At 36.5% G+C, this 25,339-nt stretch overlaps 1 protein-coding gene across 3 annotated transcripts in view; it reads right to left on the bottom strand.

Annotated features, from left to right (window-relative positions):
• Nucleotides 1-25,339, bottom strand: part of LOC138703637 (acetylcholinesterase-like) — a 2,088,928-nt gene that overhangs the window by 190,840 nt on the left and 1,872,749 nt on the right. The gene's annotated exons all lie outside the window — the stretch shown is intronic.

Genomic DNA, 25,339 nt, shown 5'->3' with positions numbered 1-25,339 from the left:
ATATGAAACGTGTACTTGCAAGTTTTTATGAACTTATACACTGTCTACCAAAAAGTAATTGGGCACCCATGATTTTAGTTAAATTAGTATGTCATTTGACTCTTGTGGCCGGTATGTGTTGCAGTGAGCAAGAGAACCTGTTGAGAAAGAGATGGCGCGTGGTGAGAGCTATCAGACTTTGATAAGGGCATAATTGTGGGCTGCCACCTCAGTGGACCGTCTAGCAGGGCAATAGCCGCTAAGGTAAACAGGCCCAAATCAACAGTAGCATTCGTCCTGCGTAAGTGGAAGGTCGATGGACATTGTGACAATGGTGAACGTTCAGGGCGACCGAAAATTCTGACCAACAGAGATCGCAAAACTCTAAAACGTGAGATTATAAAGAACAGGGCACAACCAATGGCTACCATCAGGCAGGAGTTTCAAGCAGAGACAAACGTGTCTGTTTCCATTGGAACATTGCGAACAGAGGCCCACCAACTCGGATATTCCGGAAGATAAGCCGCATATCACGAAGACGAATAAGGCTCAGAGACTCAAGTGGTGTTTGGACCATCGCAACTGGACACTGGAGCAGTGGAAATCGATTCTATGGAGTGACGAATCGAGATTCACATTATTTCGGTCTGATGGACGTGTATGGGCACGGTTTCAACCAGAACGTATAGTGCCTACCAGGAAATTTGGTGGTGGTGGAGTGATGGTATGGGATGTTTCTCGTACTACGGTGTGGGACCACTGGTGGTTGTTCGTGGCATATGAACTCATAGGCATACTAAACAATTCTGGATAATGAAATGCTCCCAACGCTGTGCCGTTTCTATGGAATGGATCCTTGTCATTTCCAGAATGACCATTCTATACTGTTTTCACTGTAGGAAAAATCCTAATGTAAACACAAGCACGTGGCTGTCATACCCGTGATTGGCTCACAGTCGAAACACTCACATGACGCAGGAAAATATAGTTCGTATTTGGAAACTATCATCTTGTATTATTTGAAAATAAAAATTTGAATTCTAGTTGTTAAATTAATGAAACATATAACTTCACTCGTATGTAAAACGATGTGTAACAGAAAATCTACTTTTATATTTTGTTATGTACTATGAACGCCAACAGTAATACCGAGGTAGTCTGTTCTTGTAACAAGCTGCCGTCACTTGAGCTCGTAGATGTTCACGTAAGCACGTGGTACTGAAGTATGGCTTCTGTATCCTCGGTGTGTGTTGTTATTAAACATAAGAGTGAAAACCCTCTCAAAAGCGGAGAAAAACAAATAGTCTTAAATGTATATAATAAGTTATGTGAGTTTTAATTAGAGTAATAATTATAAAGTAAATGTTTCCTAAACAAATGAATGCATAGTAGTGAGGTTAGGCCTGCTTGACGAGTAACGGGAAATGTTTAACATGAAACAGAATGTACAACAGTAGGGGGGAACACGTACTGAGAATCTATGGCGCCAAACAGCAGCCAATGAAGCCTCACTTCAGTCACGTGCTATTGTTTACATTGAGCGTATTCCGAATCTCACCGGTGAGCAATCCGATGGCATCACGGTGTTCCGAATTCCACCGATGACGTCATTGATGCTCCACCGGTGTCGCACCGGTGCCATCAACTTGCAGAGGTGGTGGCAGTCTCCATCAGCCGCCATCAGTGAATCTGATTGGTTCTTGTATAGAGCGGGAATTAGCAGACGAATAACATCGTGCACTGTTGTGTCATGGCGGTGTGTTCTGCTTTAGTTCTGCTGTATTGTTTGTAATGAGCACAACGTAAAAACAATGCGTTAATGGCTTATGAGCGAACATGTCAACGGACCAGTTATTACTACCGGTTCAAGAAATAAATTGTTTATGCTATCTTTTCTTTGACCGAGATGGGAGTACGAAAATTTCGCAAAATTTTGCTAGCGTAGCACAGACAACAACTTGTACAGTCGCCATGACAGCATCGATTCTTCCAGCAGTTTTGTTCCTTATTTCGCTGCAACGTGACGTCATTGATGCCACCGGACCGGTGAGATTCGGAATACGCTGATTAGGATTTTTCTTACAGCGAAAAGATTATAGGTGCCACGTTTCGGCGGCTACTATACAATGGTATGCAGATAATAATGTTCCCCAGTTGGACTGACCTCCACAGAGTCCTGATCTCAATCCCATTGAGGACCTTGGGTTGAATTGAACCGGCGATTGAGGTCTTGGGAGATGCGGCCAACTTCCTTTGTCCAACTGAGTGCCATGTTGCAAGAGGAATGGCGACGCATTCCAGTGGATATCCTACACAAACTAGTGGAGAGCATGCCTGATAGGGTGGCTTCTGTTATAGCAACAAGAGGTGGTACCACGAGGTTCTAAAGGGGCAAAAACAGTGTCCAATTACTTTTTGGTAGATAGTGTATTTTTAAGAATTAAAATAGGTTTTTACCTAAAATCCGAAGTCTAGTTATTACTAGAGTACATGTGAAAGAGAATGTGCGGATAATCTAAATCAGCAGTGGCGAAAATGCAATTGTGCGCCGAGCCACTGTGTAACCTGCAACGTGCATAGCACCTATGGAGGGAGGCGGACACCCGAAGGGGAAGTGAAGCAACTGACTGACTTATTAACGCTTTTTCATTTTCCTTACGTCAAGTACTTAAATGAAATTATATACAGTACAAGGCTACAAACTAATGTTTAGTACGTGTAACGAAGAAATAAATGAACAAGAAAACATGGGACAAAATATCACAACCTAAAATTAATTGTCTTCAGAATGTCTCTGCGACAGAGTTTCAAAATCAGGAATTATGTCACTTACTACAAGTCGTAGTTGATCACGAAGGTATTTTTCTGTCAGTCGTGATATAAATTTGGTTTTTACTAGTTTAATTGTTGAAAATAATTTTTCACAAACGTAAGTTGTAGCGAACATGGCTTCAACAGAGCAAGCGAAAGAACGTAGCTTCGGATATTCATTTTTGCCAAAGATTTGAAAAGTTCAACATTTGTCAAGTCCTTACATCTAGCTTTCTTTTAACATCACATTGTAAATCTGTGAATTTAAATTGAAGATCTAACCGCATTATTCGTACATCTGTTGAAAAAGGATGGACGTAAACAGCAACACTTAACCTTTTAATACAGAATACAGGGTGCGTCAGAAAGAACGGATGGATTTCAAACTATCGATACGCAGCGAGGGGAGGGATAGAGTGAGGGGGACCACGACTGTTGGGTCAGCGAGAGAATGCAGTTTCAGTTGAGAACATGGTGTTGGTCTGGTGTACAACGTGCTTTCATCGCAGAGACATTTTTGAAAAATGAAGAGTCTGTGATCGCCACTTAGGACTCTTTTCGACATCGGACGTCACGCTAGGATAGGATTCCAACTCGGAATACAATTTTGCGGTGGGTGGCTTCATTTCGTACCACAGGTTCAACATTAAAGATGAAATCACCTGGACGACCACGGAGCTCGTGTACACATGCAAATGTGGAGACAGACAGTAGGTTGTCCGGCCACCTCAACGATCAGCCCGTAAACATGCTATTGCACTGAGATTGTCCGAGGTTATGGTAAGATCTCGCGCCCTGCGAGTTCTTTCTTTGGGACCATTTGAAGGCGTAACCCCATACACTGGATGAACTGAAGACGGCGATTCGTGAAGAAATCGAGGCAATCCCACCAACTATGACTGTGAAAGTGATGGCGAACTTCAGAAAACGCCTCGATGCCTGTATTGAAAGCCAAGGACATTATATGGATGATGTTGTATACCATAAGTAAACTGCATATATTGGTGAATCTGTTGATAACAATACATTTTTGATTTGATGAATCCTTACAATTTTCTTGCCCTGTGAAATCCATCCGTTCTTTCTGACGCACCCTATATTTTCATCAGTAGGAACATGTAGTAACTTATAATGCCGTTTTGTGTTATGCAACCGTTTTCCCAGTAATACTTGTGAACAAATCATACATTTAATATTCTCATCATATTGTCAGCAAAAAAATGCGTCCTCCCATCCTACTTGAAACTTTCGTTTTTATAGAGGCACATGGTTTCGAGAGAGACATTGCGACGATACGCCACTCGCAGATCCGAGACAAATACAAATGGAACGGAGTTTGACTCCAGTGAGTGAGGGGGTGGGGGTTGTAGGTAGGAAGCAAGGGAAATGCACTGCGAGCCATAATGTGCTCGAGAGTCGCATTTTCGCCACGGCTGGTCTAAATTGACAGGCGTTTCGTAGTATGATCATTCATAAAATATCGGACCGTTAAATACGTGACACATTTATGGAGAAAACTATTACAGTAAGGGAAAAGTATATAGGGCGTTTTTTATATGCATTTTTCACATATATGAAAATATTTGCACATATGCCTCAAGCACGCTATATGCATACTGTGAAATGAAGCCAACATTCATTCGTGAGAAAACGTCCTAAACTCTCTGAACTACGACTCGGGCGCAGCGTGAATATTGTAGTGATATCACGCAAGAAACGTAATATAGAGTATTTCTGTACACAACGCTACGTTTATACAGGGACATCATTTTATTTTTACTTCAATTTTTATTTTACCTGAGTTTTTTAATGTACTTCACTCCCACCCCTTCTACTAATGAAGTTCCAACTCCACACAGAACCAAGACCGCAGATAGTAAGCACTACTGAGTTACTGAGTATAGTACGTTCCAGAAATATGTTCGCGTTTTCCAGTGACGAAAGAGCTTTCAATATTGAATCATATTTTCGCACAGGTACTGTCCGTTTGCCTACGTCGCATCCCGATTTCCCCCACCTGCTTCTGCTCGCCCCTCTGTAAAAGCTGGGCTGTCTTAGCTCTTTTCTGAAAACATTAATTTCTGTTAGGAATTGGACGTTTACGTAATATTATACAGTTGTTTAATTTAACTTAAATAAAAGGGCCTCGTTAAGTAATTAACTGTCATGTGATTTCCTCCCTTTCTACAATCCTGCGACATAACCACTTGGACGGACAGTAGATAGCATGTCTGAGTAATTTTATATTTTCGGGTCGGGCAGAAGTGAAGATTGAATGTACAGTACTTAGGGTAGGTACAGAATTATTTCAACATGAGTTACTAGTACGAAGGACGAAACTGGCAATTGGAATTAGATGCAATAGTCTATAGTGCGATAATATGCACAAAAGAACTGAACCGTGTATCGAAATGAAAGGCCACCATTTTCAAAATTGTGTTTAAATATTCATATTATGATTATTTTTCAATTCAACTTCTTTCTCTATATTGTACGCTAATGTGCTGTAGACAGTATAATATACACTACATAATGAATACGTTCGCATGGATAACTCACTTCGTGAATAAAAACACTTATTATTATACAGTACTGTACTTTGATTAAAGAAAAACCTAATGAAAATTATCAAACTCAAAATCGCGATATTTCCTAGTTTACGTAAATGGATGAACTACTTTTCTTCCTTCCTATACCTAGTAGAGTGATTTGTGTTCTACGCCAGTATCATCGAACTCCAGTCTTGGAGGGGGGAGCAAGCGGTGTTTCCGGTTCTCTAAAGGTATAGACAGGTTAATATTAAAAATGTTATTAAAAATAAAATGATGTCCCTGTACCAGTTTCCAGGCTAAGTCGAGACAGCAATATCACTACCAAAGTGCTGTTCTATGACACTAATACACTCTGTAAACATTAGAGCAGCTATACAATTGTTACAATACTAATAAAGCTTATACTATACAAACTGCTCAACATAGTTGTCACAAACAACGCGGACAACAGCGTGTATAACTGCGCAGCCAGCTTCTTTGTTCTACCGCCACACACAATGCATTGATTATCCATTATTTTGCCCAGCTCATAAATTGTTTATTATATTCGAAACCACTCTATTCAAACTATACAAACATTCTTTTCCCATTGCAATTCCCTTCGAATTCCCGTTTCATATTATTAGCTTTGCTATTTTATTCTATTTATAAATAAAATGACCCTTGAACTCCGTTCCCTACCGTAACCTCATGTATGAAGTGCCAGTTGTGACGTCATCTTTTTTACAAACCTATTTCTATTGACTTTATCGCAAGTCACGTTTTGTTTTTTAGCCGTTTGTAGTATTAATGTACGTTTAATAACTGGAATTTGTGTTCTAATTGTTCCTCCTCCTTCTCAAAGTTTCCCTTTTCGGTTTATCATAGTTCCATATACAGTTTACTTTAGCCAAACGCTAGACCAACAGCCTGTCTTCAGCTTCCAGTGGTCTGGATTGTTAAAGAGAACGTTAAATAGAAACATTAAGACATACAGACTATTGATGTTTCCAAATGCATTGAACCGCAGCCACTTAAAGACGATTTATTATGGAAATAGACAAGCCGATTTTTAGTGGGGTTATCATATTGAAGAAACATCAGAAAATGTCGTAAGAAATATTCTTATTAATTCATCTAAGCTAATGTCAACACAACACAACACAACACAACCACAAACAAAACACAAACGCACACATAGACCTACGTGTTTTAGTGTTTTACATTTCGCAATTTCGCAAAGTTGGTATACTATTTTTTCTTTTGACTTGAGGTAAGTATTGTGGAAGCTTAGGAGAATATTTCATAATTATTTTAACCGTAGAGAAATAACAACTATTTTTGCTTGTAACTTTCGACTCGGTCATTTTCGGACCAGGGTTCCTGATCTCTAATTGATACATGTGCTCTTCGCCATCACCCTGAAAGTTTGTAACACCACCTCGGAATCACTCTGTATATAGAAGTTGTTCAGAGTATATTGTCCCTGAATATTATTTTTAGTTCAGTACGCCCTTAAGTATCAAAATATAGGGGTGCCATTTGAAATTTCAAAGGGGTGGTATGGAGGTAGAGGGAAACCTAGAATGCAATTAACACTGATTTTAAACTTCCCCCTCAATATCTAAATAGAGGTGTTCTTTTATTGTTTAAATCAAATTTAATTGAAACAAATACCTATTTAGAGTGTGAACTTTCGAAATGAAAGCCCTGTATAAACAGGAGTGTGTTGTTACTGCAAGATGTGGTAACGTAATTGGTATTCATTAAACGCAACAAGTGGTTTAAACTCGAAAGTTCTCATAGACAACAAGTTAAGACAACAGAAGTCGTACAAGTTGAAGACATCCCTCAAGGCAACCAATTGGCTGACAGGTCATTAGAGCGTTTCAGCGAGACGGCCCGGCGGAAACAACGCTCGGGTTAATAGAGCTATCGAAGCTTTAATTACTGTGTCATAATGACACACAAGAAGATGTAACGAACTAATAAAATACATGGCGCCTATTCATTAACGGATAAACCCAGTCTTATGCGGTTATGTGTAGCAGTAATTAGTTTATTTAATGCTGCTTTAATTACTGTGGTTATTCAAAAACGATAAAAGTGGCTCGCATTTGCTTTAAAATGGAATATTTATTTATACAGTTCAAATTAGTGATTATTAAGGAGCGGATTCCTTTTTTTCGTGTGATAAAACACAATTAACAAAGTTAAAAATTCCGAACATGAAGTTTCAAGTTTAAAACCCGAATTTTATTTCACATAAAAACACATATTTTCACAAAAAAATATGTAAATACATATTTTCAGGAAATCTATTATAAACACATAAATCTTGGAGTTTTTTACTTAAATATTCTTTTACAAGAACTTTTAAATATTTTAAAACTAAATCAATTATATTACTCAGAAGTACGTTATCGTTTTGAGAATTCTTGGTTGCTTCGTGTTTCTAAGCGCTGTGTGGTGTATCCGTGATCCATTTTCGTAATAGTATCGCCTCAAGTTCTGAGAACTGCTAGGCAGCATATCAGTGTTAAATATTATTAGAGAATAAATTAACATGGACAAGGAGGAGAGATCTTGCAACACATAATTAGGAATGTTTATTGTTGCTGAAGATGATTTCATTCCACGCTTTGTTTGTGAAACACAACAGATAAGAGCTCGGGTATGAACATTATTTAATTTAAACAAATCTCTCGCCTCTCGCTCATGTCTATCGAGTAAGGCAATATATCTTCTTGTGATTCCCCGTTATCGGGCTTCGTCAATCGATATACTGAAAGATGGTTATTTAAAAAACGATTTGGCTTTCCTATTAACAAATTTAAGCTTTTTGTGTGATACCATAAAAAAAAAACTCGAAATATCCAAAAACCTGTTGTCTGAAACAGGGAGGTGCGTACCGTGGAAATTAAACTAGACTCGCTACCAGGTTCAGAAGCACAATTACTAACGGACAAATTCCAGAATGTGTTTGGGAAAAGCAGTGGATTTAAAAAAAATGTGTAAAGTTGCTCAAGTATTGGAGGATGTGCCTGTAGGTGAAATTGACGGTGTATGTGTTTGTGACATTCCTCTCTTTAAATATGCATGTCTGACGTCGTGTGATGTGGAAAGATCGTTTTCACAGTATAAGTCGTTGTTCAGAGATAATCGGTATGCATTTGTGATGGAGAATTTGGAAATGACCTTTGTTGTTCACTGCAATTCTCGGCCAACTACTAGCACTCAAGTGTGGTTGGTGAGAACCTAGTAACATTTTTTTTCAAGCAAAGTAAGGTATTTTTGTCATATTAAAAAAATATATATTTTTTTTAATTTTAGGAAATATTTTTGTACTTCTTAGTACATAAAAAATAAATATATTTAAATTTTTTAGTACATAAAAATCCGCTCCCTAGTGATCATACTCTTGGTTACATTAAAGATAGCATCATTAGTGCTAAGATTATTACGAAACCCGAATGTATTCTGGCACACTTACACGAACAAAATTAACAATCACTATCGATTAGTACAGTCCTTCATACACGGATATCATTTTATTTTTACTAACATTTTTAATATCAACCTGGCTATACATTTGGATTAACGGTTGAGAACCGGAAACACTGTCTGCTACCCCCTTCCCCGATTGTAGTTCGATGACACTGGCGTAAAATGCAAACAAATCAAGAATAACTTAAAAAGTTGTGTATAAAGTGTAAATTAAAATTAAGGTGACATTTAACATTTAATTTTTTAAGGTGACATGTATTTATTTAGCCTGACGATTTACTCCCTTGGTTTCAATTGTAAATTATTTAAAAATAGCATGTAAGAGGGTCTTAGACTAGAAATGTTTAGCTTAAATGTAGTTCTGTTTATAAGTATGCATAAGGGTGTAAGTATTTGTCTTATTTGAACTGTTGTATCAGTGAAGCGTGGTGAGTCAGTGAAGTTATGGTTTTACAGTGCAGTGAATAGTTCCGATCAGTGATAATTTATAGCGTAAATGAAATGTGTTCTATAGTGTCAGTGAAATGTGTCCTAAAGTATCAGTGAAATGCGTCATAGTGCTACTACAGTGAGTGAGATGAGAGTAAAGTGAAAGATTATTATCAGTACTAAGGTGAAACTTATGTAAGGCCTATACATATGTAGGTTGTATTGTACAATTAGGTTCACTTATTAATTAGGTTATTTTATGTATTATTATTAATTGTAATTATTGTGTTAAATAGTATTGTGTATATCATTGTATTGTTAATTGTATAATTGTATTGTGTATTGTAATTTTATTATGTATTGTTTATATTGTGTATACCACTGCCACCGGGTGCTTGCCCACTTTCAGTGTAAATAAATACATACATACTAGGTATAGGAGGGAAGAAAAGTAGTTCATCCATTTATGTAAACTAGGAAATATCGCAATTTTCAGTTTCATAATTTTCATTAGGTTTTTGTTTAATCCAAAACCAGTATTAACAATAAGTGTTTTTACTCACTAACTGAGTTATCCATGCGAACGTATTCATTATGCTGTTTAACTTATATTATACTGCCTACAGCACATTAGTGTACAATATAGAGAATGAAGTTAAATATAAAAATAATCATAATATGGATATTTAAAGACATTTTTGAAAATGGTGACCGTTCATTTCGATACAGGCTTCAGTTCTTTTGTGCATATTATCGCACTATAGACTGTGCATCTAATTCCAATTACCAGTTTCGTCCTTCATACTAGTTGAAATAATTATGTACCTACTCTATAAAAGAATAGCTTATGTACTGTAAATTCAATCTTCACTTCTGCCCGACCCGCACAGATAAAATTACTCAGACATGCTATCTACTATCCGTCCAAGTGGTTATGTCGCAGGATCGTAGAAAGGAGGGAAATCACGCGACAGTTAATTACTTAACGAGACCCTTTTATTTAAGTTATTTTAAAGTTGTATAATATAGGCTATATATTTCTTTCCTTCCTTTCCCCTTTTTGTTCTCTTTATCAGCCGATGAATTTATTATCACAGCCTTTTTATTGTGAATTTTATTTAATATTCGTATTTCTTTTCTTTTTTATTATTATTTTATTACATTCCATTTTGTTACATTCTACCTTACGTTTTCCATATTAACCATTTTGTACCAAATGAGTTGCTTTTACTATATTCCAATGTATTTTACTTTCTTTTTTCTATTATTGTATTATTTTCATGTTGTTTAGTGTCGATTTTATTACGCTATTATTATTATTATTATTATTATTATTATTATTGTTTTGTTTTATAATATGTTAGTATTCTGTTCTTTAACTTTTTGTTAAATTTTAACTACTTGTATACTTTTTGACCTAGTAGAGTGTAAGAGAAGGCCCTGTGGCCTTAACTCTGCTAGTATAAATAAAGAATTATAATAATAATAATAATAATAATAATAATAATAATATTATTATTATTATTATTACGTAGACGTCCAATTCATAACAGAAATTAATGTTTTCAGAAAAGAGCTAAGACAGCCCAGCCACTAGCCTTTACAGAGGGGCGAGCAGAAGCAGGTGGAGGAAATCGGAATGCGACGTAGGAAAACGGACGACACTACCTCTGCGAAAATATGATTCAATATTGAAAGCCCTTTCGTCACTGGAAAACGCGAACATATTTTACTCACTAACTCGGTACTGTTTACTATATGTGGCCTTGGTTCTGCGTGGAGGACAGTTGGAACTTCATTAGTAGACGGGGTGGGAGTGAAGTACATTAAAAAACTCAGGTACAATAAAAATTGAAGTAAAAACAAAATGATGTCCCTGTATTTCTGAAACAATCCGTGTGTCAGTTTATTGTTTACGTCTCTTATTTCAAAACATCAGAACATCAGTGTTTATCTACGTAATAGTAAAGCCTAAAATGTTCAGACTCTTCCAGTTCTTTACGCTTTATCTATTTATTGGAAATGATCGAATTGAACCGAGTCGCATCCAATAACAGGGAATTATATAGATAAAACTATCCCAGAGGGAAGTGCTGTAAATTCATAAGGCATTGGATCTGCTCTTAAAACGACCGTGTAATCTAATCCACTGTATGATGCAGCTAGGCCGCGTGGTTTGAAGAGGCTCCACATGGGAGATATCTGTCTGGGTGGGGTGGGTCAGTAGAAGAGGACCGACACTGCTAATGGATAACTTGAAGCCACAGAAAACTGACCAACTGAAGCGCCGCTAAATCCACGTGGGATATCACCGGTCTAGTCTGTTCACAGTACGGGGTCACAACCAACGCGTATTTACGTCCTCTGGGACCCAAATAATTCGTTTTTACCTAGGGGCGCTTTTAAGAGATTATATTCAAACAACGTTTATTATGCAGACTGTATGTAATCTGTGATTCTACTGGACATATTTCGCTTATGACCCTGGCAAGAGCCTATAGTGTAATTTGTAGGGAACGGAATTTGGAGTAGTAAAAGCTAGTATTGGCATCTACACAGTCATTTGTTTACAACCCTTTATACTAAGTCCTCCCCTCCATGACATACTCGCAGGTCTCTACACGTCAACAACAGATGAACGGGACAGTTGTCGCATAAGAACTTCAACGTGCAGGTTTGCAGTTCAGAGTAGTGAAGTGCAGGTGCAATGCCGAAAGTGAAACCAACTAGCAATACAGTATTGAAAGACTATATTTGTAAAACCTCCTGATCAAGTATCAAAATTCAGGAAACAATTCCCTAAATTGTCGCTTCCCCCATGTCCAGTTCCTACGAGTTGGGGGTCATGGTTAGAAGCTTGCAATTATTACGCACGTCACCTCCAATCTGTGAAGAAAGTGGTCCAGTCTTTCGATACCGATGACGCGGCTGCGATTCAAATACGCCAGGAACTGCTAAATGATGAAACAATCGAGAAAGAAGTCACGGATATTAAGTCAAATTTTGGATATTTACCGGATGCCATTATTCAATTAGGAAAGTCAGGAAGGAGTAGAACTAGTTGAGCAAATAAATATTACGAGGACTATTGTAAATAAACTGAGTGCAGTAGAAGGTGAAATAGGAAAACGTGTCGGTGAAAAAATGAACAAAGTTTTGATTAAAAATGATGGATACGATATTCTTAGTCGGATTTCAGATGTACTAACAAAGACGTTTCCCAATGACGTCATTCAACATGTGAATTTAATTGACGTATTTTGTTTCAAGTACTCTCTAATTGTCTCTGCAGATGGAGAGCGGAGTTTTTCCATGTTACAAAATTTCCTTCCTTGCAACAGAACAAAGTTGTATTTTGAAAATTTGAAAATAATATTTACAATTTATTATAACAAGGCGTAACAAGGCAAAGCATTAATTGAAAATGCCATTTCGTTTGGATCTACATATTCAGAGGCGAGTTCCATACAGAAGACAACTGTCTGTCAACATCAATATGTCCACTGACACGCGAAGATGCAGAGGTTCATATTTAATTATGTATATTTGTAATGTTGTTTATTGGTGTCTTGTGCGTTGCGAAGAAAAGCACATGTAGTTCAAAAAGAAATGCAGATTATGTATGTAGGTCACTATATGTCATTAAACTATTCCATTTGTTTATTCTGATATATATTTACAGATGTTGCGTGTAAGTTTGTATGAAGTGGACTGTACTCATCCATGCAGCTCGCTTGACAGTCACTGAGCTACGAATATCTATACTACGTCTCACCATTCTTTATAATACTCCAAATCCCTTTCCCTGGTAATCAGGATTAAAGGATATTTAAAATTATTATTTATTTCTGGATTTTAATCATATTTATAGTAAGAAAACACTGCTGTATTATGCAAAAGACTGTCACCCGAGTTAAAACTCAGCCTGTAGACCAGTGATGTCAACTGATGCCAATAGGAGCAAGGGCGCGCTTTAGAGCCCAGGAGAGCCTGAGCGGTTTACAGCGGAAAGGAAAGAGACAGACGAAGAAGGTAGTATATGCCGTTTGGTCGAGCTATATACAAGGATGGCCAGCACTGATTCAATAAATAAAGGGAAGAGAAATTATTAAAACTGAATCCATGTTAATTTTTTAGATTTGTCTGAGAAGTATAAGTGCATTATAAGAATGTAAGTTTTAATTTTCATGTTCATTTTTCACGAGTTTGCTTTTTTATTCAAAAGGAATATTTCCTCAACTATTTTACAGAAAAGTGAAATTTTCAGATATGTTTGTTTAGTAGCCTTACAGGTACTAAAACAATGTTTCCGTAAATACGTATTACTGAAGATATTGTATTAAAAATCTGAAAATATTGGCATGAAAAATGTTTGTAAGGAAATGAATTAACAAAGCAAATACTGTTACATCACAAACAAAAGAAATGTGCCTATGTGTTGGTAAAACGTCAGTTCTATGACTTCAGAAGATTTAGAGATAATTTAATATTCTGATAACAGAAAGTTGCGCACCAATATCACCTAAAAGCATAATGAGATAAGAGTTGTATTATGTAATATTAGTTACAGTTAAAACATATACCTAGACAACTTTGCTTTGTACTATAATATTGTTTTGATTACTTTTATAAGGCTAAAGATACCATCAATATCAATTTCAACTTATCGTGTCAAATTCTGTGTCTTTCTTTGGGATAACACTTTCTTTATGAATGATGTGTTTAATTCACTTAGTACAGTATAGTTGTACTTAATATGGAATGTGAGTGAATATTCCTTCTTTACTCTTTATTATGTTATTAACGTTTAAAACACAACTGCAATATTAGGCTAAGAAATAGCTGCTAGTACTCTGGTTTTACAGACAATATAGAAAATAACAAACAGAAAGAAGCCATATAAAAATAACGACATAAAATTTCACGTTCCGTTTGAAGTTTGTACACCACTGTTTTCTTAATCCAAAAGGCTGCTTATTTCTATTAGCATACCTAGCGCTTAATGCCCGCGCACGACGTCAAGGTCAGAAAAATGCGCGATAGATTTGCCGATGGAGTGTGAAAGTATTTTTTTCACGACTATTTATTCTATGAACTGTTGAATTAGTTGCAAAGTTTTCACGACTGCGTACAAGGAAGTTTATTAATGAAAACATTAAAGGCCCATTCAAAATGAAAATTAAACATAACCGTAACATAAACACAGAAGTTTGCGCCCAGGCTACCAAATGAGATCATTCACAATGATTCACATAAGCATAGACATAAACATTACCGTAAGACGTTAACATGAAAGTTTGCAAACTCCAAACTTTCATGCTTATGCTTACGTGATTTGCAAACAGAACACAATCGTGGAGCGCTGAAGTATACGACAGAATATGAGTAAAATGGCGTCGTTGTTACGTTTCCATGGTTACCAAGTATGTTTGCAGTTATGTTTATGTTCCCATCGTGAATGATGGTATGACTTCTTGATTTTACCGTAACGTTTATATTCTTAAGTTAACGCTTACGTTATGTTTAATTTTCATTGTTAATGAGCCTTAACAGTAGAGCGCCTCGTTTAGGCACAGTGAAAACGTAAACAAAGTGCAGGTAACGTGTAGGGGGAGGACGAGTCGTACGATAAACTCTATCTGTAGAATTTCCCCAGAATATTATTCCAAAATTCATTATCGAGTGAAAATATTCAAAGTATATTGTTTTTAATATATCGATATTTACTGTCTCTTGCATTAGATCTAATAGCAAAACATTCTGAATTTAGTTTGGGGGTAATTTCTTTAATATGATTTTTCCAATTTAACTTATTATCAATTTGTAAGGCAAGGAATTTAGTTGTTGTTCCTATTAGGGACCTGTTGTACTATAACTCAGGGAATAAAAGATGACAGTTTTTGTAAATAACCATTAATTTTACTTTGGACCATAAATACAGTACAAATGGAATAAAAATTAATATTTTACAGTGGACCAAATTAGGGATAAAACGGTTTAAATAAGATATCAGTGACGGTTAAGTTCGGTTTGTTCAGGCTTTAAGTATGCCTTGCATATACGTTTTCTTTGTACGTAATTTTTTTATTGGGTTATTTTATGACGCTGTATCAACATATAGGTTATTTAGCGTCTGAATGAAATGAAGGTGATAATGCCGGTGAAATGAGTCCGGGGTCCAGCACCGAAAGTTACCCAGCATTTGCTCGTATTGGGTTGAGGGAAAACCCCGGAAAAAACCTCAACCAAGTAACTTGTCCCGACCGGGATTCGAACCCGGGCCACCTGGTTTCGCGGCCAGATGCGCTGACCGTTACTCCACAGGTGTGGACTCTTTGTACGTAGATAAAAAGCGATTTTTCATAGGTAGTAACATATCCCAGTAGTTGTGCCACCATCATTTAGCACTATGCGTGAAAGAAGATCATATATTTAATTTTCTGTTATATCTTTATTTTTTTTTTTGTAACTACCACCGAGTGAAAACCCAACTTACTTACAAATGACTTTATTAAAGAACCTGGAGATTCATTGCCGCCCTCACGAAAGCCCGCCATCGGTCCCTATCCTGAGCAAGATTAATCCAGTTCCTAGCATCATATCCTATCTTCCTCAAATCCATTTTAGTGTTATCCTTCCATCTACGTCTCGGGATTCCCAAAGGTTCTTCTCCCTCAGCGCTTTCCAACTAACACTCTATATAGCGCTGGCCTTCTGTGCTCGAGGTTGCGGGTTCGATACTGGCCCAGGTCTACGGCATTTTTTAATAATATTCTGAGGAAATTTCACAGATAGTAACAGTATATTCCTACTACTAAAAGAGTAATTAGAATGATAGAAGGTCCCAAATGTAGGGAATCGTGTAGAAGTATTAAGAAAAGTAAAAATAATGCCCATGGCTTGTCATATTTTTTCATTAATATACTTCCTCGTATGTAATTGTGAAAATTTTGTAACTAATTCAACAGTTCATAGCATAAATACGCGTCAAAAATGACTTTCATATTCCATTGGCAAGTCTATCGTGATATCAAAAAGGAGTGCGTTATATGGCAGTAAACATTTTTAATAGCCTCCCTATCGATATAAAAGATGAAACTCAAAACATAACATTATTTAGGGACAAATTAAAGACGTACCTAATTTCTCACACTTTCTATTCTGTAGGTGAATTCATGATATTCAACAGCGATTATGAAATTGATACTAAAACTATGTGTTGTACTAGTAGACTATATTGTAAACCACTTCTGTATATATTTCAACTAGACTGTGACTATAAATTAAGACTTTATAATAGTATTAAGTTTTTTGGCTTGTTCCATATTCTAGCTGTGAAGCAATGTTTGAATACCATGGAATGTTAATAAATACAATACAATACACTATACAAACAAGAGATAAGCTAGTACACGTATCGATTTCCTGAAGAAGAGAGGTGAATTCCAACCTTCCTACCGGAAATATCAAACAAAAATTGATTGAATTTGTAACTCAACCTTACCACTTGATTCACAACAGAAGACAGCGAAGTTGATACAGTAGGGATTCTAAAAGAAAAGGATTAAACGATCCATAAAAAAGAGAATTAAAGAAAAGAGAATGAGTTTTGAAATCTAGGTTCTTCTTAGGATACGGATCATTGACTCCCAGTTCTGGTATCTCTCCACATCGATTAATGGAGATAGCATATTAAGTTCTGGGTACCGCGTACAACTTACGAAACTACCACTGTTCTAATCTGGACAACACATCGCCTCAAATTGCTTAGTGTACCATGTGAAAGCTTAAGGGTAGATTTCATCCTTTCAGTGTTTAAAAGGGTTAGGAAATAGATATAGCTAGAAGGGGTTAGTTAGTCGTAGACATGTCTCTCGACTATTTTGTTAATACTACAAAACTCCTCAGAATGCGCTAAAGGGTACAGATAGGGGTGGCTTTAGCAGTAGATAGCTAGTAGTCGTAGTCGGGCTGATATTCCCACCGACCAGAACGTCCTTGTACAATCTCATCCGAGGTAAAGACTCTGTTATCTTCAACGCCTTTTAAGATCTCCTTCATTTAGACCAATTTCTCGAGTACAATTTATTGTATGGTGGAAAAAGTTTCATCTACAAGACTATTTTTGACGTAGAATACGGTCCACACCTGTGGAGTAACGGTCAGCGCGTCTGGCCGCGAAACCAGGTGGCCCGGGTTCGAATCCCGGTCGGTGTAAGTTACCTGGTTAAGGTTTTTCCGGGGTTTTCCCTCAACCCAATACGAGCAAATGCTGGGTAACTTTCGGTGCTGGACCCCAGACTCATTTCACCGGCATTATCATCTTCATCTCATTCAGACGCTACATAACCTGAGATGTTGATACAGCGTCGTAAAATAACCTAATAAAATAAATAAAAAACGTAGAATACGTCCTTCCCTCACCTAGTATGGACACCGGTTTCGGGATCCGTAGTGAATCAAAATAGTACATTATGCAACGAGCCTATAATGATAGTACTTAAGAAGCGAGTATGGATGTTTATGAAACGAGCTTCTTAATTACCATTATAGGCGAGTTTCATACCACTTTTTATGCTCGACCATATTTCTAACTTGAAATTATTCATTTTATTTGTATCTAACTGACCTTGAGCAATACCTCGTAAATTGTGAGATGTGCGCAGAAGCGAAAGTATTGATTTTTTCCGAGGAACAGATGCCCACATTGACCTTGATAGCCTATAAGAACCTACAGAGTAAACTAAATATTAACTTTGATATAACATTGAAATTAAATTAGACATTGAAAAACGAGATGACATATTGAATTTATTTTAATATTATTTACAATTAACGCTAATTATTATAGTAACAGAACATAACCTTCTGCGACAGTATTGGATTTCCAGCCTCCATGACTTTTCGCTAAATCTCTTTCGATTGCATATCCGAGAATAATCGATACTTGCGGTTTTATAACGGTACAAAGCGGACTTGTCATGGGCTGAACACTTGTACTTTAATTAGTAGATGTACTTTAATGGCATGCATTAAAGGACTACTACCAGGTGTATAATTACTACATTTTGGCATGGTCGAGCATAAATACTGTAACAACACTGACAAGCAAACGTTCTGATGGGGGCAGATAAAAAAGTTAATTTTTTTCTTCTACCATGTTAATAATGTCAAAACAATTGCTTATACTCATTTTGGTCACTCGACCGCAATTACGAGGCCGTCCACAAAGTAATTTTCTCTAGGGCCGTGTATAGGGAAAAGCACAATTGCATGGAAATATTTATTGAAACAGATACAGAAATTGTTGCGCTATTTGTCAGCATGTCCCCCACTGGAATTGAGACATTTGTCATACCATGGGCTCAATTTTTGTCAGCCGCCTCAGATCGGAACCAGCGTTTGACTGCGTCTGCACCTCTCTCTGTCGATCCCATGACATGAGAAATGTCTCAATTCCGATGGAAAATATGTTGAAAAATAGCTCAACAATTGCTGTGTCTTTTCCAGTAAATTTGTCCTATGAAATTGTGTTTTCTTTCTATTAACGGCCCCTGGCGAACTTATTTTTTTATGGCCCTCGTAACTGCAGTCGAGTGGCCAAAATTTGTATAAGCACTTCTTTTGACATTATTAACACGGTGGAAGAAAAAAATTTAACTTTTTTATCTGCCCCCATCAGAATGTTTGCTTGAGAGCCACACACGAATGCTAATGTTGTTAGTAGTTACGTCATGAACCAATGTAACTTGTGTGATCACGCCCAATGACGCTACCTCCCGTAGTTCAGGGCATGAGGGCGCCAAACTTGCGTATAAAATTAGCCGTGCCTCGCGGACTCTTCTCAGTAATATCTCGGCATCGAGAACAGTTACAGATTTGTACAAGCACTCGTTTGATTTGTAATCGCGAGTTCTGCAATATTAATTACTTCGATTTCAATAATAATTACTTCGATTCACATTGCTATAATTGTTTGACTTTTGGAAGTACATGTAACTAAGTTTGTCTACATTTTCTTCTTCTTCTTCTTCTTCTTCTTCTTCTCCTTCTTCTTCTTCTTCTTCTTCTTAATTTTATATTGTTTTTGTACTGTTGTCATTTTTATATTTGCTATTGTTCTTATACTGATTCAGTGGAACAGAGGGCCTTATGGCCTTAACTCTGTCAATAGAAATAAATCTATTAAATAAATCAATAATAAAATGACTATTACACTTTTACTACGTCATATTACTTTTGACAGTTCAGTGCTTTTAGGGCCGATTGTATAATTCATTTAATCTTAGATCAAAGGTTAAATTGATCCTCCTTCTAGCTGAACTTGAAATTTTGTGTTCTATAAAGTCTAATCTGAGATTAATTTGTCTTAAACTAAAGTCAACTTTGACTGAAGAAATTTCTCCGATTAAGTTAGATGATCCAAGTTCAGTTATTTCTTTTCTGTTTGAAATATACGAGTGGCAGATTGTGCAAAAAGAATAACCATTATTATTAATATTAATAGATATATTTATTTCAATTTCTTGCCTTAATACACAAACATTCTTATATTTTATAAGGCTTTATCGTGTTCAGCAGTATCAAATAACATAACCTATAATTATATTATGTTTATAACAACCATTAACTATTAGTGGATATGATAGGTACATTAATTTTCAATTAACTGTATTACTAAAGAAAACTGTCGTTTTATAAAGCTTTATTATGTTTAACAGTATCAAACACCATAACATGATAACAATTTGGAGAACGGTCAACCTTCTTCTTATTATCCGCCATTATTTACAATGCACAAAACAAACCAATCTCTCCAACAGAGTGTACGGAAAGTCGCCAAAAAGTAATTGGAAAGTCGCTAGATTTCTCATTATCAACAAAGAAAGATTAAATTTTGTCACTATGGGGTGCTAAAAAGGTCGCTAAATACCTATTTAAGCCATATAAGAGTTAAAAGAAATTGTCGTTGAAAAAGAGTTAAAGTTGCTACTTTGGCAAAACTGAACAAACCTGTACAACATGGCCCGCGCATCACATACTTCACTTGTTTATGCGATGTTGCCAAATCCTTTTCACGTGAACTTAGATTGCATTTGAACCAAGGTAATTTGATCGCGGAAAAGTTTTATACAATAGAAGAAGTGTCTGAACTCGGTTTACTTTCCGATCTTCGATCAAGTTGATCTTTAGTCAAGGAGTTTTATACAATTGGACCTTAATCGTGTGCGTTGTTAAGAAGATTGCCTAACCTCTAAGCGCTCTTGACTTTGTCTGGCTGAAATGTCAATGATCAATATCAAACGTCAATTGCAGCGCTTACAATGCGAATTGAAATACGTAATAAGTTAGATATTGTATAGCGGTGATTCTGCGTCTTTGTTACAAACTTATTAAAAACTATAGTTTTAAAATCATTTAAACATTATTAACTTGGAAATTACTGTTTTGAAATGATTTTAACAGAAATAATTAAATTATAGTTTTGAAATAATTTAAACATATCTATAGACTTCGTGGAATTGCTACGGGAATCGTAAGGTTTACTGCGCACGCGGTATAGACTGAATGAGAAGAGGGCGTGCAGAGAATTGAGTATGCCTCTAATGTAAACACTGAACAGTATACTGCGGTTACAATAAAACCTGTATCCTGCATTCAAGAAATATAATGAATGATCATTGAAGTAGGAAATGTCTAAATATGTAAATACACAATTATTTTATTGTGAGATATAGGCCTATAATCTCTTAAAATTTAATATAAGATACATTATCCTTGAATATGTGCATTGGAGTGAAGAGTTACGTACATTTTGAGCGAATGCAAAGTAATCTCCTCCGATGGTCACTTAAACAGTTTCTATATTGGGAAATGTACGTTCAACATCACACGATGTAATACGTGCATATTTGAAGAACGGAAAGTCACTACTTTTTAGTACACCAACTTCAGACGTCTTGTCGTGACCTGATAGTACATCATTTATAATCCGAAGTTGTGAATAGGCAGAATTTTTAGCAATAATATTTCGCAACTTACATTTCACTTTTTCTGAAATTAGTGAATTATTATTCTGGATAACGGTTTGTGATACTTTATCCACTATATTAAGGATTTCTGAGAGTTGTAGTTTAGACGATTTTAACAGGATGATGCTTTTGGACACGATTTTAAAATTAGAATCAATGAACAGAATATCTTACAATGGCTGTTCAGAAGGCAATGATTTTACAGCTGCAACAGCGAAACTGTCTGTGCTATCCAATGCATCAATTACCTTCATTATTTTGCTGTAATGTTCTGCATAATAATTAACAGCATCCAACCACGTTCCCCAACGGGTCAAGACTGGCTGCGGAGGTAAGGGTATTCCAGGGTCAATTGTTTGGAACAGCAACACTCTCATTGTAGTATGTTTGATTGAATTCTTGTCTGCACTGAACAAATTTTAAGCTTTGACTATTCCAACCACAGTAATGCAAAAACAAGTGCTTACATAGGTATACATTAGCTGTAGCTGCTCTATCTATTTGGACCGGTCATATCTCTTAACATGAACTGCTCATACTACGAGACCGGGCGGTCGCTCACCTCCTCTATACTACCGTATTCCGGCAACCTGATGGCATGCTGCGTGTGGCAATTCAACGAAGTCTACATATCTACCTTAAAAATAAAAATTCTGAAATAATTTAAACATGACTAATTAAAAAAATTCCTTTCTCAACAGAACTAACAACAACAACGATTGCTTACCTCATGTTCCCGCAACGCGATAGACGGCCCTTAGGAAAGGCCAGAGCAGAATGTTAGTAGTCAACGTCACCTTGCTTTTGCCTGCAACGATGTAGAATGCGCACAATGAATGGACGACCATCGGATCAATTACAGGAGAGAGAAGAACCAACCTACCAACCAGCGATCGGCAGGAATACAGAAACAGCTATATAGCATCCTCGCTGGCGGTCAAAAGTCACTACGGCTTCGAAGCTGGGTACCTGGTTCTAATGAAGTGCATAGGTAGCAATATAACATGGGGGCATGAGATAGTTACTCTGCCTGCCATAATAAAATTCACTTCAATTAAATTCCCCAATGTAAAAAAAAAAAGAAAAAAATCAAAGTCACTGCAGCTCTGAAGAAAACTACAGTCATGGTCGAAACGTCAGCTTCTAGAAACCAATGACGACGCGGAAAAAACCCGGAAACCTACAACCTATAATGTAACTAATATTTTTCAGCTTAATTCAGAGGGTCGTACTGAAAGTCATGATCAACCCATTGTTATTATTTCAATTTCAACAATGTAACAAAAACAATTATATGATCGTAATCTACAGACTTTACACTATGTATTGATAAATTATGACGTCAGTAACTTTATCATGTGACAACAGGCAATGTTTGCAAAATGGTCGACAATGATGGTTCGTTTCGACAGCAGTGTTGCCAAATCATCGGTTTTGTAGCTAAATCTGGTGTTTTCAAGACTATGGTCAGCTACAGAATTTTACCGTCAGCGGCTAGCTATTAATTTGGCGCTTTTTTATGATCCAGGCAGAGGGAGACGATATTTTTAAGTTTTATTTCTGTAAAGATGTTATAATTGTTTTTATATGTACTTGCCGACAACAATATTAGTTAATCATAAACCAGAGATTAATATGGTATTATCGCAATTTTTAATTGTGCGAGTATTAAATATCAATGTTTTATGCAAACTCGATTTGGTACAACCATATCCATTTCCTGCCTTATCCATTGTTGTTGTACAAATAAGGTATGCCACATTCCTTAAATTCTTAGCCAAATCAAGTATGCAATGTTTTTGTAAATGAATTGATATGTTTAATCATAAAGAGTAGATAAAGAACTGAATTATTATTTTAATTTATGAGAACTTATATTATGGTTCATTCATTCATTCATAGTGTTCTGCCCATGGGCAGGTCTTTCACTACAAACCCAGCATTTTATGCCTTCCTCTTTGTCTCCTCATATGATCCATATACAATAATTTTAATGTCGTCTTATATTATATATTATTTAATTTATCATTCCGCATTATGGTTTATGTAACACATATACTTAAAAATTAAAACCAGACTCATTGTTAGCAGGCAGGTCTCCAGGTCAGTGTGAAATCAGATTTCAAACGGACTGGTCTGATTGTGAATGTGATCCTTTCCGAAGTGTCCAGTACCGGTATATTGTTCTTGATCTACTTCATTTAATTTTAAAGAAATATATCGCTTACGTATAAAAGGTTAGAGATTTGTGAAAAAACATGTGTTGAAAGATTGGGTGGAAGATGTTGCCGGTGATTGTTGGAAAGCTCCACGTAAATGGTGTAAGGTGATATTGAATGCAAAATATTCAGATTTAATCGTCCATACGATTTTGCATAGAACACAGAGCCTACGAAGTGATAAACACTTTCCATAATTTAGTCTACATTTTTGTAAAATTCTTCAGGTCCTAAAACTGTATAGTTTGTATTTCAAATTTGGAAGTGATGTATGAAGAAAAATCTGGAGTTTTTTAACTACAGTTTAGCGGTTTTTTTTAAGCTTGTTCAGCGGTAAATGGAATTCTGAGTTGGCAACATTGTTCGACAGCGTGCTGTCATTAAATTCCTTGTTAAAAAAGAAAAATCTGCTGCTGAAATTCACCTCAGACTTCAGGGTGCATACGGAGATGTGTGCATGTGCGCCAGTAGTGTTAGGAGATGGGTGAAACATTTCGAAGATGGGAACACGAGCATCCAAGATGAGCCTCGTAGCGGTCGCCCTCGAACTGCCTCCACGGAACGCAACAAGGAAAGAGTTGATATGAGTTCTGGGATGGATTCTGGTTGAATTTCTTGAACCTGTACAGACCATAAATGCTGTCCGCTATATTCAGACAGTTTTGAAGCTCCGTCGTGCATTGCGCGAAAAACGCCCTGGAAAGATCATCCTGTAACACGATAACGCGTGGCCTCACACTGATCGTGTCACTGTGGAGAAAATCAGAATATTTGGGTGAGAAACTCTTCCGTAAGCTTCCTACAGTTCTGACTTGACACCCTCCGCCTACCATCTTTTCGGTTCTGTAAAGGAGCAGCTGCGAGGCCAACGCTACGAGACTCTGGAGGACATCCGGAAAGCAGTGCGCCAGTGTCTTCGGGAAGATGAAACGGACTTCTACAGTAAGGGAATCTTCAAACTTACAGAACGGCGGGAAAAATGCGCGCAAAGAAATGGGGAATATGTTGAAAAGTGACAGAAAAGTCTGTAGATTAAGATGAAGTACCTGGTTTGTCTAAAAAATAAAAATTAAGATTTATTCCAATGGGTAGCTCATGACGTTTAGTATGACACTCGTATTTTATAAAACTCAGAGTGAAATAGACATAAAAGTAGCTCCTTTTGAAGAGAGAAGGCCAATTACTTGTTTTGGTTCCAAATACCCTCAAATCCCTACGTTTCAATTTTAGAACCTGCATAGATCAGTGTGCGGTTCCAATCAGCATCTTGCCCAAAATACTTTACACAAATGCTTTGTTGCTTATGGAAAATCATAATAACTGGACAAGAAGGATTTTGGAACCTGACACCTCAATTACTGGTTATTTCTTCAGACTCATGAAGTTGTTTCTCGATATAAATATTAAAATTATGACTTTAAATTGTGTTCTCAAAACAGTACAGAGGAAATTTTCACTCTGACTTTAGTAGAAATTTGAAGAGCAAAGCAAACGTGCTCATGCCACATTATAGCAGCAGAATTTTGAGAACAAATACAATAATAAATGGACTGCGGCAATGTGCGGGATATCGTTTTTCGATAAGACTCAATGCACACAACAGTTTTCCGTGGCTACAGCAGTCTTTATATGGCCTTAGCCTAGAGATAACGACTCAATTTCTGATCCTCCAGAATTGGATTTTTATGTTCAGTTAGCGATCTTTGAAAGTAAATTAGATTTGTGAAAATACGAATTAATTTTATATCGATTATAAATGCAACATAAAACAATTACCTCCACTTTCTACAGAAAACTCTATTTTGTTCAGAAATTAGGAATAGTCAGGGTC

This window comes from Periplaneta americana, chromosome 7, assembly GCF_040183065.1.
Source record: "Periplaneta americana isolate PAMFEO1 chromosome 7, P.americana_PAMFEO1_priV1, whole genome shotgun sequence".
Taxonomy (NCBI): Eukaryota; Metazoa; Arthropoda; class Insecta; order Blattodea; family Blattidae; genus Periplaneta; species Periplaneta americana.
This window is presented reverse-complemented; position numbering and strand designations above follow the sequence as displayed.